The sequence below is a fragment of the Balearica regulorum genome, chromosome 6 (genome assembly GCF_011004875.1).
Source record: "Balearica regulorum gibbericeps isolate bBalReg1 chromosome 6, bBalReg1.pri, whole genome shotgun sequence".
NCBI classification, from domain to species: Eukaryota; Metazoa; Chordata; class Aves; order Gruiformes; family Gruidae; genus Balearica; species Balearica regulorum.
The window spans coordinates 29,326,976-29,340,055 of NC_046189.1; the positions used below are offsets into that span (position 1 = coordinate 29,326,976).

At 37.5% G+C, this 13,080-nt stretch overlaps 1 protein-coding gene across 1 annotated transcript in view; it reads left to right on the top strand.

Annotated features, from left to right (window-relative positions):
• Nucleotides 1-13,080, top strand: part of RALB (RAS like proto-oncogene B) — a 65,112-nt gene that overhangs the window by 13,695 nt on the left and 38,337 nt on the right. The window contains exon 2 of the mRNA XM_075757024.1: nucleotides 1,605-1,757. The gene's annotated coding sequence lies outside the window, so the exon portion shown is untranslated. The remainder of the gene's footprint in view (nucleotides 1-1,604; nucleotides 1,758-13,080) is intronic.

Sequence of the window (13,080 nt, forward strand, 5' to 3'; positions counted from 1 at the left end):
ACACAGAACAACTAAAGAAGATTGATCCTTGACTCAGAACTACAAGTAGTAAAAAATTTCTAGAATCTTTTTGAAGAAAATGGTCTATGTTCCAGTTTATTTTACTGCTACTGCTGGTTTATTGAGGAGACACATCACCACTGGATAAACAAGCATCGATAATACCAGCATCTGTTTAATAAATATTGTATTATAAAGTATTGTTCTTCCACTATCCTCTTAAATTGAACAAGTTCCTGAAATTGAAAGTCCAGTAACAAAGGGCACAAATAGAACAAGAAATCTGGCAGCAAAATATTTCTGTTTGAACAATAGAGCTGCAAGAGCAACACCCTGTTGTACAGCTCAGTAGAAGGGTACTGACAAATACTGAAACATAAAATGCCCAATCACTAAATTGCTTTAATAGGATAAAGTTCCCCAAAATCCAAGCCATTAAACCAAAAGTCAATACAGGAGCTTGAAAATTGTAATAAACTATAATATATCACTCATGGGTGGCCTTAATGTTGAATCTGGGATGAATTACATGAAAAAAATCACAGAAAATTTTTAACACAAAAAAGAAATCTGAAAGGCAAGCACAATGACTGCCATAACAGAGAATTTAGCAATTCCAAACACAACATAAAAATGTTCTGTGCTTGAAGGCTGTGCTAAATCTTCCTCTGAGAGTGTTTTATGGGATTATAACAGAAACAAAAATATCCTGACAACTTGAGAGAAAAATGAGTGACTTACTAGACCAATTGATAAAGCTGGAAAGAACAGACAAGTTTCCAGGCACGCAGGTGCTTCTTTGGATCTGAAATGGAAACAGCAAACTTCAAAGCTAAATCCAGGTTAAGAACAATTGTGCTGAGTTAGGACATCTGCTTTGCTTCAAATGTTTATTAATTTCTTTTTTAAAGGCTGTAAATGATGACCTGGGAAATAAATTTATAATAATATGGCCCTGTAAATGGATTATTATTTCTAAAGCAGGCTTGCAACTAGAAAGGGATCTAAGGAGTAAAACTTACTCCAGCAAATCTGCACAAAATCACATTGATTTTCAATGAGATTTACAAGCCTGTTTGGTTACCTTGCTTTAGAAAATATTAATTGGATTCCTAAGTCCCTTAGGTGCTTTAGAAGATTTTACTTTCACTGAAAAAGGCAATAAACAAGTCAGAGTACTGTCAAGGAGTGGATACACATGAGTCCTTGTTGCTTACACAAACCCAACTGTGGCTGCAGAGCCACCTATGTTGGGAACTGGTGTATTTACCTGAACAGACCTGGTATCAAACTAAAAATTTAAGATCCGACATAAGCACAGTCAATGCCAGGCAACACTAAGCAATGCTCTGAGGTGGCTCAGCTGTTACACATCTCTTAGGCTAGTCCTAGTAATGATGTAAATATTGTTTTTTAAGTTTGTCATTTGTATTTATTGAAACTTTTCACTGGAGAAGTAGGGAAGGTGAAGCAGAAAAGTAATTTTCTGTTATTGGCCATTCAGGAATTTTTAGACTGTTACTTTTTCAATCATCTGCAACAGTTTCCTTGTTTTTAGACTGAGCACATGATGTCATATCCTGAGCCCTTCCCTTTTCTTGCAGCTTTCTGAGGCACTAGGAGGAGTCCAGCTACAGTCATCACGTGAATTGGTCTCTCATACTGTAGCGGAGCTGCTTCTGCCATTGTCCGCCTGCCTGTCTTATTCATACTCCTTAAGAAATTGCTACTCTAGGACGAACAACCCTTTAAGCACAGTGAGTATTGGCTAAGAAAGCAAACAATCTATCTAGCTTGTAAAGTTGCATTGGAGAAAGATCACTTCTCTATGTGCGTGTGTGCAGTTGTGGACACAAATACAAGTGAAGGGAGAACATGCTGTCTTTTTCCATCACTGAAGTGAGAAGAGAAAGGAGATTCCTGGCCCAGCTGGGGTGAGAAAAGGGATAGCAGTAATGTGGATGGCTCTCAGGGTGCAGACACTGGATTAAAGGTGTGGGCTAGGTGTAGGAAAAGGTCACGGTACATGTACTCTGCAAGGCAACATAGCCATTCACTGCGGACAGAGAGGAAAAAACAGCTGCTAAAATGTATACACAAGCAGCTGTGCATGAGGACATGGCATTGTATTAATGCTGGATGACAAGCACCTCTTGTTTATTCTTAATCTTGCTTGACTTAATGAATGCAGTAGTACTAGCTAATAATAAGCAAAATAAAAGGAGCATAAAAGAACTAGTTTTCTGCACTAATCTCCACTCATCCCTAAAGCATACAGAACAAGTAAACATTGAGTCACTGATTCTTTTTAGTATAACTACATAACCTGTGGTGGTGGTGGTGGTGTTACTTGTGCACTTCTCCATCTTAGTCTTCAGCTCTGAAACGCAGAGCTAAAGGCTCTGCCATTCTTGGTGGAGGGCATAAGGTTTTATCTAGATGTCTCTGCCATGCTAATTTAGTAGGAACTTGTTAAATATATCAATAATATATTTATAATTAGAGTGTGTGAATAACTTAGTATGATCCAGCATTTGCAGCATAAAAAATGTTACAATGAAAGTAAATAGTCAGCTTGCATTTATATCTACCAAATAATATTGTAGAACCTAGAGAGTTGCTTTTAAAAGGATAGAAAATCTGAATTTTCCTGTGTATGTTGACCTGGTAAAGCACCAAACACCAATTTCATTCCAAAGTTGTAAAATACTTATGGCTGTGACTTATATAAAGGCCTCACTCTGTTCTGAATGGAACCAACAGAAAGCAGTAGTGATATTTTTGTGAATATTTAAGATAATAATTGGCTTCAGAAAAGTGCAAATAAGTCGTGTCCCTTCCCCAAATGGTCTTTGGTGAGGCAAGCAGCAACTGTACAGGAAACACATAACCTTTGAACATGTCATTGATCACACTATCCATTTTTTCTTTGCTCACTGTGGTTTTGATCAGCTTATTCATAGGGTCACAACACAATGTTAGTAAAAATCACTGCTTTTTGTTATATGCTAAACTGCATTGTGAGGTGACAACTCCTCTTCAGCTAAACGTTGCTGGACCCTCTTCTGTTGCTGATGTAGTTAATTTTATGACAGAACAAACCTGCCATTTTCTACAACATGGTTATGATAAGAGTAGAAGGGTGCCAAAGATGTGCTGGTGTGCTGCTCAGTCTAGGCTCAGTAGCATTGAGATTGCTGTACTCGAGGCGACCATTAGTCCACCTACTCCAGGGATCTGCCTCCGACAGCAACCTGTACTATGTATTTCTGATACAGTTCTAAGTAAATCCAGAGTGATCAGCTGTTGAATAGGCATCACAGGAGATTGGTTTTCATGCCTATCAGCTATTAGTAGACTTGTACTGTGCAATGTGAGAGGGTTTTAACTCTTTAATTTCATAAAATATCACAGTGGATATTCACATTTCCATATAAATGTTTGTTTCTTGAATTCACTGAGATCTTGTTTTCAATGATGTCCTGTGGCTATGAGTTCAGTAAAAAATGTGGATTTTTAAAGAAACATTATTATTTCCTTTCTCCAGATTTAAATCTGCTGCCTTTCACTTCCATTAGATGTAAATTTGCTTATGCATCATAGGAGAGAAAAACTCACCTTAGTTTTTAATTGTGTGTTCTACTGAAGAATAATAATGTATTTTTATTCTTAGTTATAGTTTGGTCTCTCTAGTTTGTGGCTATCATTTTGGGTTTTTTTTTTTCCATTTATATACTCTTTTAAAGGGCTTCACCCTCAGTTTTTCCTGTAGTTAATTATTTTGTTGTCATGCTTAAAAAATTCAAAGATGAAAGAGTTGTGAATTTCCTTTATAGAAACCACCCAGCTCTGCTCTTGTATCCTGTTTATATATGGGTTTAATAATAAATTTTCCACCACCTTACATCCAAGAAATGTTAGGTGTGCAGCAAATGTTTAATTAATTAATCTCACAAAGAACTTGTGAGGTAGGTTCCCTCATTTTACAGGTGAGACAGAGAGTGAGACAGTTAAATTAAGTGACTTGCTTAATATCACACAGTGAGTCAGTGCTAACGCTGAAAATAGAGTTTATGTCTTCTTGTTCCTTGCCCTGTATTTTAATCATCAAATCAAACTTAAGTCTAAAGTTGAACGAACTCCTTAAATGATTAAAATAATTGTTCTCAATTTCATGTTGGAGTATTATGTTTTAATCACCTAAGCAGCTGAAATACTTGCAAAAGTTTTCCTTGCTTAGGACTTTTTAAATCTTTCTTGTTCAGATATTGCTTCAGGTATCAGCTGAATATGTTTTGTTTACAGTAATCCTGAACTCCAAAAATACACTTAAGCAGATCTCTGAAAAAAATAATAAGTAACACACTTAAAACTCACAGTGATCTCTCTGCTCTCAGTGTAGCAATGCTCTTTTTCATACTCTCAACAGCAGTTCCACTTAATAATACCCGTAGCTTTAATTAGTGGAGCATAGTTATTGCCCCACAGAAAGCAAAAGATAGACTGCTGGTTACGCTGTCATGACTAGATGAAAATGTAGCCTGAAGCACAAAAGAGCAATTGCATCTTAAGAAATATCTGCTTAGAAGTGCAGTTCTGAACTATATGCTGTGTCATCCCTGAATAGACTAGTACATAAAGAAGTGTGATCCTTGAAAACATGTTTAAATTACTACCTGTGTTCAGGCTAATGGTATGCTCCAGCAGCTTTATAGCTATACTGAGTATAGTCCACATTTGTTTATGCTGATAGGACATATAAATTTTTCCAATTCTCACTATCATCTTACCTGTTCAATAGTGTTCTTCAGTACAGGAAAGGATAAATGGCCCAGAAAATATGTACATAGGCATAAGATAGAAAGAGGCTCAGGAGAGGGAATGAAGAAATAATGTTACTCCCTATCAAACCTGGGTATAGGCACAGCTGTCTGTTACACAACCTTGTACACCACTTTGTATCATACAGTATTTTTGGTGTGAGAGAGAAGCAGCACAAGACTGTGGTCAGCTCCAAGATTTTTCTAAAGACTTTTGCCATATGTAATGAATAGAGCATCACTGTGTATGCAGCCTTCCAACTTAACTGCAATTTAACAACAAAAAACCTTAAAAATTCAACTGCTTCACTGCGGAATGCAAATAAAGCTCCTAGGTGATAAAATCAGTCAGTAAGCATTGGCATGCTGTATTTATGGAAATAACTCAAGAGTAATTTAACATGTTGTACTTGTAAAGAAGAGAATCATATCTTGCCTACTGAATTGAGGGCTAGACAGATGATTCCAGGTAACAAGCCAAGGAAACATGTTCCAAGAAGGCCATTCTGTTTCCTCTCTGGGGTCAACACTTCTAATTTACCATGTTGTTTTCCTTTTGCATTTATCCTCTCTTTAAAATGTTACCTATGAGCGTATTTTGCACTTGGCCACTAGGGCTCTGCCATCAGTGATCAACTGTCCAATATTGGTCAGAGTACTGCTCCGGTTTCACTTTCAGTTTCTGTTAAAGACTAAGGTGTTCTTCTCAGAGACTTCAGAAAATGGCCTGATGCCACCAAGTGATGAGCAGTTTCCAAGACAGCGCTGTGTCTGTGCCCATCTATCAGGGCTGAGAGACACTGCCTTTCAAAGGGTTTTTCGAAAAACAGAAAAAAAAGACACTTCTGTGACTTTCATAGACTTTGAAACCAAACCCAAGAAAGCAATGCAAATAATTGAAAATATTTCTGTGGTTCTTCACTCATGTCTCCTTTTATCCATGGTTCCTATTATTAACCCATCAAATGTAATAGTAATAATGTTTGAGAAGCTGAGAATTTTAATCAAACAGTAGATAATATTAGTGAAAAACAGGGTTTGAAATTATAATGTGCCTAGGTGTTCTCTTCGAGGTTGGGAATAGAAAGAAGACTTTGTGATCTGTGTGTGTGTGATCAAAACTAACCAAGCCAGTAGAGACAAAATATATGCACATTCAGTTCATGGGCAGAAAATCCTTTTCGGCAATGATTCAGCTAATAGGTATGAAGAATGAGTTAGCTTGAGAAAGTCAGAAATTGTTTGGGATAAACTGAATGGAGGATGCATAATACAATATCACATTTGAGAAGAGCTCTGACAAAATATGGGCCTTGAATTTTGGATGTAGAGAGAGTTATACTTGCTTCATCTATTACTGAAGAGAATGGAAAACAAGCCAGCCTTTGTGATTAAGTAGACATCATGATATTTTACATAATTAACTTTAAGATCCAACTTTCAGATCCTACCTTAGTAATCTTATTACTAGTCACTGCTCTTTAAAAGATCTGTTGGCATGTTGTTGTGTTGATTCAGCACAGAAAGAAATTATTTTAGAAATGTCAGTTCTTCAAGCAGTGGTGATTATAAGCATGGTAACAGTACATGTTTGTGAAAGGTATATGCTGTCTGCCTTCATTCCCCATACAACAGTGAGAGGGAAACTGAGGTACAGCCATAATGCTACTCTGAAGAGTTAATATAATGAAATACTATTATGTAGGTTTGATTCACAGAATTGAGAAAGCATTTGTGGTACTATGGTGCTTATACATTAGAGCCAGAAAGTAAAACAGAAAAGTGAAAAGAAATGCATAATGAGGGAGTTGGCCAGTTTAGTTCCATTATGCAAGCACAGTGAAAGGTACAAAGGTAAGGAATGCCACAAGTAATAAAAAAATCCAATATTGGTTACCTTAAATTATATTAATTATAAAAGGTGATGTTAGCAATGAAGGCAGGGTACATTTTTTTCCAACATTCCTTATTATGTGTTAATCATAGCACTGTAAAGATCCAAAAATCTTGGATCATGCAACTTGCAAAATACCACTAGAATGTTTCTTGCTGGAACTAGGTACAGCAAGGCAAGTACAAGCTAAAACTGTAAATATGGGGAAGGACTTCTCTATTCAATAAAACAAGCAGTTTCTGCTGAAACTAGTCTTGCTTGAGGAACTAATTTGTGGTTCCAAGTGTCTTTCAGTGCTGACAGCTGAAGAAGGTAGCTCTGGGCCAGATTGTAATGTTCACTCCTTGCTCTAATGGGCGGATGTGTTTAATTAACCTTTGTTTCTGCAGAAGCAGACATTCTGGCAAGCTGTAGGAATGCTAAAGGAGCGAAATCTAAACAGCAGTGAACTCAGACACATTCTATATATCTAGTACTAGGTAAAGAATGTTAATGTAGACAAATACTGTTTCCTAGGAGATAGGTTTGTATAAGCAACTTCTGTAAAATAAATTTAACATAGTTCCCCCTGTAGGGCTCCCCCCTGTTAATTTCACAAGACCCCACTATGGTCCCATGCCCTTGGGACTCTTGTCTCTCATGTCCAGCTAAAGACTGGGCACAGTTCTTCAGCTGGGAGTCACAAAAGCAAATATTCAATATTCTGCTTCATATCTCTTCCTGAGAGCTAAACCTGACAGTCTTGCTGCCTGTTCCATGTCCAGCAGTGACTTTTCCAGATACCATAGCTTGGACAGACCCTTCCCAGAGCTTCCTGTAAAGTGCAGATCTTCAGGTTTGTAGCTAATTCTTCAGAAGAGATATGGCAAGTCTAATGCAAAGCAGCTATCCTTTGCATAAAGTTGCTGAATGCACTGTTTTTCAGTTGAAAAACTAAAGCACTGTAGATAACAATTTGTACAAATACTGCAAACTCTCTGGCCACAATGTCCCTCAGCCCTAATCTTTCACTGAAAAATCACGAACTTTCAATGAGTGTTTTGAAAGCATGCAAATTAGAGCTTATCTTCTGTGACCTTCACCATCTCCACTGCTACAATAGCATCATTGTTTCCTATGTCCTCCCCTTAGTAAGCAGCATCCTCCACTCCTCTCACTTCCTTTCCTGCCCAAACCGTTCTATCTGAGAGACTGTTTAAAGCTCTGCTTTGTCATCTAGTTCTGCTACTACTGTGATCTAAATGCCAACCTCCTTCAGTCCTGGTTGTCTCAGTCTCAGTCAGCCAAGACCCTGTTTTTACTCAAAAGGCACCTTTTAAACTTGAGTGATGGACATTCCTTCTACTCTTGTAGTCTTACAAATAAAGTGTATTCCCAACTGAATAGGAACATTTAGGTTACAGCATTTTCCTTACTAAAACTACACTGTAGCAACACAGTATCAATCACAATCCTAAACAGTACTTTTCCCACCTCAGCACTGTGATGCAGAACTCTTTCCTGCATAATACTGCGCAACCGTCTCCACTTTGGCATAGTGCATAGGAACTACTGTTGAGGCTGCAGTTAAATTACTAAATTCCTAATCCCATGCTTTGTCCACTGGGTTTCTGTTCCAGAATGGAGAGTTGTGACAACAGATGAGGTAACCAAGGAAAAATAAAACTGGCTACAGTTGTCAGGGTTATAAATTCAATATAATTCCTCAGCTTGTTCATACTGGTCCCTGTTTGTTTCTAGTAAGGTCTGATGACTTCAAAAGCCATAAGCTTTGTGTTAAGCTCTTGGGTGATGACAATTCCCTTTATAATGTTGCCCAGTGTCTAAGATGATAGACATAGGATTGTGTAGGCCTGCTGTGAGCAGAGAGTGTCCTATTGCACAGAGAAGGTTTGCACAAAGACTGAGAGTAGAGTAAGAGTCTATGTACAGATACAGACAGCGATTTCCAAAAGCTCTTAGCATTGGCCAAACTCACAGCACAGTCAGTGGATGTAGTCAGGCTGACACAGATTACTTTTGAAAATTCTTCAATAGCATGGTTCAACATGCAGCCCGCTGGCCAAATCTGGTCTGTAGGATCTTCTGTCTGGCTTGAACCACCTTTTCTATGGAAATTCCAAGAAGTAAGGTGCTGCCTTATCCCAAGAGGAGAAATGAAGGGAGGATGCTTCTTGCACATGCTTCTGAGAGGTGGGCAAGAATAGTACCCTGATACAGAAGAATTTTGCTGTGCTTTTGGCTGAATGAGCTGCTATTGATTGTCAGTGGCCTGTCCTTAAACTGGCATCTGACTCATGCAGCCTCTGGGGCTTGACTATCCTATTAATACACTTAACGTTGCTGTAGGTATCACTCACTGAGAAGGAATGTATGACAATACATTTATTTGTATTCTTTGTATTGTGTTTGTGTGTTTCTTTTTTTTTTTGGCCATCTGCATGTGATGCATGACTCAATTTCCCTCCACAACTGTAGGAATTATGATTTTCTTGTAATTATGGAAATAGTTTCAGTAAGTGTGAATTCTGTATGCATACAAGGATACAGGATCTATGGGTTAATCTTGCAGACTTTTTATTCAAGTGAATACATTCAGCAGGTTCTGGGTCCTATCTTCCTTCAGTACAGGAAGCATAGTGCTAGTGCTAATGGGGACTGAAAAGAAGTTGCTGTCCTCGGAGATGATAGCAAAGCTCATTCACTAGCGGGAGGAGGCACCCTTCTGAGCTAATATGAAGATTAAAAGCCAATGGAAAGAATTACAGTATCAGCTTAATTTTAACATAATCTAAGTATGAATTATCAAAACTGACAGCTCTCACTTAAATACAAGTTGAAACAATCACTTTATCTTCAGGGAGACTCTCTAAGTAATTGAGATGGATTGAAATCTCAGCTGAAACTTCTGCTTGAAGAAAAGTGCTACTGGATGTGTCCATGGCTTGGTTTCAGCACATGCAGCCAGTTACAGCACAGGGGAAAACTATATTAACTTTCAGTCAAGCTAAAGGGGTACCCTCCTCTGATTTTTGATAGATGGCAGTTAATTACATTTTTCCTCTTTGGAAGAAGTATACATTTCTTTCTTTTGTTAGCATGTCTGATAATGGCAGGGGATTTTTCTGAGGGTAGTCTTGGAACAAAAATGCAGCTCCAGGCACTCTGTAAGAAGCCAAATACAAGGGAAGGGTGGAGTGAACTTGCTATTTGATAATTGGAATAGTCTACAAGAAAGTTTCCTTATCTCTCTTCAGTACTTGTTTTTCAGAAAGTAACTGTGATGAAAAGGCAGGAGCTATTCTTCTCTGATGTAAACTCTTTTCTGATAAGTCTTTTGGAAGAAATCACAATGCTATCTTCATTCAAATCCTTCCTAAGATGCAATTCTTCCATAAAGTGTTTCAATGCTAATCCACTAGGCGTTGCTATTTACATCTTTAAAAGAAACAAAGTACTTAGTCTGGACTGATTGTAGATTAAGAATTGCTAAGTGAATGCATGTCCCATAGAAAACTGTAGTCCATGGAAAGAATCTATTGCCTCCCAGCAGTAGTTCTTTATATTGTGCTTTTATTTCTTATTGTTGATTGTAGTCTCTACAGGGAAGGAGCATTTGTCTTCATGCACCTTTAAGGCATCATACATGTCTGTAACTTTATGCAAATTAGTGAAGGTCAAGAAGGAAACAAGAAGTAATTTTACAATACAAATTAGCTTTGCCTTGAATAGCAGTCAAATTCTACTCTGTCATCCCAATATAAATCCAGATTTGGTACTGAAGTCACTAGAATGGAATATGGTCATAGCTCTTGATACAAAGCAGGCCGAAGGGGAGAGGGGGCCAGTAATGCTGCATCTAATAGATTAATTTCCATTATCTTATACTATGTAAACAATAAATAACCCTAGTCTTCTCTTTGGGACGTGCTGACTCTATGCTGCCTTGTGCTATAGGCTGCTAATACAACTCAGAAATGCACATCTGCTATTTAAAAGTGTATAAAGCAGTGGTTCCCAAACCAGGCACTATTAAAACTACGGAGATCACCACAGTTTCAAACAAGGTCACAAGCTACATGAAATTTGATCTGATCACATATTTATGCTAGTATTTGGGGTTGCATTAAATTCTTGCTCTACAATAGCAATTTTTTTCACTGAAAAATTTGGGGAACTGCTGTGTTTTAGCCTGTGAAAGACTGGGTAGAGAGAGTACTTCATCTGAATCATCAGTGGGAAAGGTCTGTTATTACAGGGATGAAATGTGAACATGACAGCTAGAATTGAAAAAAAAATCCCTACAGCTGTGAACATATTCAAATCTGTTGATACAGCATATTTCAAGCCCAAAGGTGTCAACACCATTGCTTTCCAAAACTGTAATTAATCTATATGTGCAAAATACTATGTTGCTATAATAATTATCATAACAAAGTTAATTATAGATCAGTCCTTCACAACCAAAATACACTCACTACTAGGTAAAACATGGCAGTTATTTACACATGATATACAACAGATGAGAAGAAAGAAATAAGATTATTACATCTATCAGAAACGGATGGACCTCCCCTTTTTTTAGCAGTGTGTGCATATCTGTGCTGGAATCTGTCAAGGAAGCCCTGCCAGTAAAGGCAGGGGATGTTGCAGAGGCAGCAAGCTGGGAGCCGGGAAGGAAGGCAATACTTCCTGACGCTCATTAGCAAGCTCAGAGGAAGGAGAACAACCTGCCTAGTCATGCTAAATCAGCTAGAGAGGCCCTATCAACACAGCAAATCCCTTACCTTTGTTTATTAGATTTGGTTAGGAAAGAGAAGCCATGATTTTGCACACAGGTGTGCAAAGTGCCCATTGAACTTCACTCTCCTATTACTGTGACTTCCTAATTTGCTCAAGGGAGCTGTAAAATTAAGAACCTGAGGACTTGTGTTTATTTTGTCTCCCTTTATCAAGCACACTTGGTCAGTTTTCACCTTTTTATGCTATGCCTCAACTTAAATACTTATGCCATGTCCCATTAAAATTAAAAGCTGAGAACTTCTGTCCTTTCAGCTGCACAACTACTGCGTACCATTTGTTAATTTGTGAATTTCAGATATATTTAGTGTGGCTAAATAGCAGAGTTTGAAAACAATGATCTTTCTTTATACACAGAACTGCCATATCCCCTAAGCCAAGGCAATTCAATTCTGACCTGGAAAGGGACATCAGAGTTCAGTCTCCCGTGCCCTAGTAGTCCTTCACTTCTTGTCTATAAGTTACCAGTTCCACAGGAAGTTTTTATAATACTAATATTTTCAAGACCCAACCATTTTTAACCATATAGTCTATTGTTTTAACTGTTTATTAGTGGATTCAACTGGCTTACGGCATTTAGACAAATTGACGCAAATGGCAGCTTAAATGACAGATTTAAAGCTGTCATCCTCATGGGGCAACTCCACATGCAAGTTATCAGCAACATTAAATTGCAAAACCACTTGTAAAACCTTTGTTAAATAATAGAAATTTAAATTGTTATATGCTCAAACCAATGTAAATAACAAGTCATACAGACCAGAATACGTAAAAACCCTCAAAAAACCAACAAAAGCTTAGAAAGGAAAAACGTATATAAAAGGAAAAAAGAAGAATGCTGATGTTAGGCTAAATTCTCAGGCTATGTTTCATTACTATTACTGTTACCATTTATCAAGGGCTTTCAAGCCAGTTCTGATATTTCTTCCCTTTGTGTTTATAACTCCAACTGTTACATTCTTAACTCTCATGTTCTTTGCTAAACTTTCCCTCTTAAAACTTTTTTAGTCTGCATTATTTCTGGTCAGATTTGAATCAGCAAAGCAGAGCATTTCCTGTCCTTGGAGGGATGAATCTACACTGGATATTAGGAGCCTGTGTCAGCACTAACAGGATGCAGACCAGGAAGCTATGCATTTTATTAACAGGAACTAGAACAAGAGTGGCAAAGTTTTTGGCAGAATTAGAATGAAATGTTTGTACATGGAACAGAATAAGAACTAGAACTAAAACATTTTTTATATAACTAAAATAAGTCAGCAAACTAGTTTGGTAGATTTGGAAATCACCAGGAGCTTATTAGAAAAAGCTTAAGCTCAAAACCTAGGATTTGAATGAAAGCTCTAGCTGCCTAACTAACTGGAGCCATGTCTCTGGCATGCTAAAAAAGACTGCTTTTTCAGAGTACAAATGAGTTACGTACTGGAGCAACAAGCTATTGACACTCTACTGACAAATGAATGCTTGAAAGTTTGAAATCTAACAAAAATGGAGCTAGAATTAATATTGAATATATATTCTTATAATTGTAATACAAGAATAAAAATTGACTCGACTTCTCATGCT